Raw genomic sequence first — 2898 nt, 5'->3', positions numbered from 1 at the left:
TTAGTTTATTGTTCTAAATTCTTGAAATTACAGAGTAATATAAAAAGGAGTAAAAGGCTATGTGAACTGGAACTTCAGACTAACTCTTTAAACAAGGTCAAAGCATGTCACCATTATTCTATTTCAATCATTTATATGATATTCATTATTATATTTACTAAAAATCTATAATACAGCACAAATTTCAGTACAGTAAAGAACAAACACGTGTTGCTGGTGAGAATGTTTTGAAAATAGTGCTTTATAAATTCACTTGGAAAAAAATTAAAATACAAACTTTGAAATTCCATTTATACTTTTGGCGGACTGTTTCAAATGTCTGTAAGCTTAAGTATTTCATATAAATTTCTTCTCCTTCATTAATATTGAGCACCTGAGAAAAATTGTATAAGGCTTTCAGAAACCTGATTTTGACTAGATAAATACCAAAATGAAATGATTATTCATGATACTAGTTGACCTCTTTAGATACATACCTAAGACTGTGGGTATGTAAATCCACCATGTTTAACTGAGTACATCAGAGCTGAAGATTGAATTATCCACAACCCAGGGATAGAAATAATTATATTAGAGCTCATTTCAGACCATGTAGTTCTCTATTAGTAATTGTATTGGGCTATTGAGACACAATCATTAGAGACATAAAATGGTCATTTTGTATATTAGTAGTAAAAGAAAAAATCATAAACCTTTAAGGAGAATTCATAAAATATGTACTTTTGACTCACAGTTAAAACACTGATTAAATTGTACTCTACAAAAGTAGGCATTAAAAAATAGGGGGCATCACCAAGGAGGCCGACTACCAACAACCACCTTAACTTTTTACAAGTATCCAGTCACCAATAATGTAATAAGCACAGGACTTTGAAACACATATATTATTAAATGCACTTAGAAAACAGAGATGCTTGCCATCAAACTGCTCAGTGTTTTGAATAAGACCCTTACAGCCAAGAGCAACATTAAGCTGGTAGAGATGCTCAAAGTCTATGGCTCAAATTTTTCTTAAAACGTTTCAGAGGTTTCTAAATAAAATAGCCATGCTATGGACTTTGCATAATAAATACCCTTATTATAATCATTCAAAGAAAAACATCTAATTGGACAACTATTCTAAAACCTACTTATTGTTTTGTCACTGTGTTGTTGTTTAATCACTGAGTTGTGTCCAGCTCTTTGTGACCCCATGGGCTACAGACCACCAGGCTCCTCTGTCCATGGGATTTCCCAGGCAAGAGTATTGGAGTGATTTGCCATTCCCTTCTCCAGAGGATCTTCCTGACCCAGGTTTCAAACCCCGGACTCCTGCATAGCCAGGCATATTCTCTACCATCTGAGCCACACCATAACTGTCTCTAAACCTTGGATTTATATTGTATTATTTTGTTTCCCTGTAAGCCTACAAATATAGGTAGATGCTTCACATGAATTAACTTGCGTACTCCTCACAACATGGTGTTGTGAGATCTATAATTTGTCCCATTCAAAATAGAGAAAAGTAAAGCACAGAAAGGCATAGAATTTTGCCCAGTGTCATGGATCTAGGAAGTAGCACATTTGTGATTCAAAACCACCAGATATTCTAGCTCCAGGATCATATGTTTATTTTCATCAGTTCCGAAGTTCATTTTGAACATTGTTAAATAAACCACTTCTTACTTTTACTTATGAAAATTAAATACTTAAATGCTTATTGTATTCTCTTGTTCTCAAAAGAAAATTGAGACAATGTAAGAAGGCCAGTGAATTGTGGCTTTATCAGTCACCCTCCAAAACCCTTAACTTCTCCTCATCCAACATTTTAAGTGCTGATTACGTTGAGGTGAGTTTATAAAATTGGCCACTTGTTTTTTAAGCTAAAAGAAATTTAAAAAAGATACACAGTCTATTGAATAATCATTTATGTTTTTGCAACTATTCCCTCAAACTACATTGAAAGCTAAATATGATCTCCATAAAAATTCCCAATGGCTAAACTGAAACAAAAAGCCAGTTAATTATGCCACATGTCATTTAGGCAAGTTGTCTCTTAACGTTGAAATATTAATCATATGAGCTACCTCCACAAACTAAACACATCTTGGAGTCACAGTCAGACATGTGGGGTCACAGTCAGACTTAGGCTGAACTTATACCTCAGGGATGGTGTCTGAAAAATCAAAGTATAAGTCAATATAAGTTTAAACATGGTAACTGACTCATAGAAAGCATGGTATAAAAGCTGATCCCTGACCACATGTCAATGTCTTCCAGTCAGTTCTAGAATTCTCTTCTATGGAAATACATATATCAGGCAATCACATAGGTCATATAATTCCAGAAATTCAGAAAAGTTTCATGGTCTCTTTTGGTCCTTCTTAAATAAACTCACTGATGTTACTTGCTGGTTGACCTACCCAGTTCCTGCTATTATCCTGACCAGATTTAAAATGAATTAACATTTATTAAATGCTATTTTTAGTGCAAATACCAGCCTCCACTACCATGAATTATGCAGTTGGGCTTCCCACATTTGGGGAAATTGCAGGGATCAGCACAATGGTGTGAAATGGATGAACCTAACTGGGAAAACCATCTTCATGGTCATGGTACCTCCCCTACCAGGTAAGTATAAATATCTACTATTTTTAATAACATGCATTAGATCAGGAGTTTTAGCAATATTGTTTCACAAGTAACCCCAGCTTTACAAAGGAGGAAGCTGAGACTCAGAGAAATCAAAGAATCTGGCTCTAGGATAAGCAGGCAGCCAGTAAATGACAGAACTAGTACACAAACTCACATCTTTATACTATAAAAGAATTTATGATATAAAAGACTTTATAATATAGAAGAATTTTAAACAGCCATCACATGAAATTAGCTGTTCTTTCAAAGGGTAGTCATACTCTG

General features: G+C 34.3%; 1 pseudogene; it reads right to left on the bottom strand.

Moving 5' to 3' along the window:
• Window positions 1–2463: 2463 nt before the first annotated feature.
• On the bottom strand, window positions 2464–2618 carry LOC114113447 (U1 spliceosomal RNA; annotated as a pseudogene).
• Window positions 2619–2898: the final 280 nt, after the last annotated feature.

This window comes from Ovis aries, chromosome 2 (assembly GCF_016772045.2).
Source record: "Ovis aries strain OAR_USU_Benz2616 breed Rambouillet chromosome 2, ARS-UI_Ramb_v3.0, whole genome shotgun sequence".
NCBI lineage: Eukaryota > Metazoa > Chordata > Mammalia > Artiodactyla > Bovidae > Ovis > Ovis aries.
The sequence above is the reverse complement of the archived record's forward strand: the minus strand, read 5'-3'. Positions and strand labels throughout refer to the sequence as shown.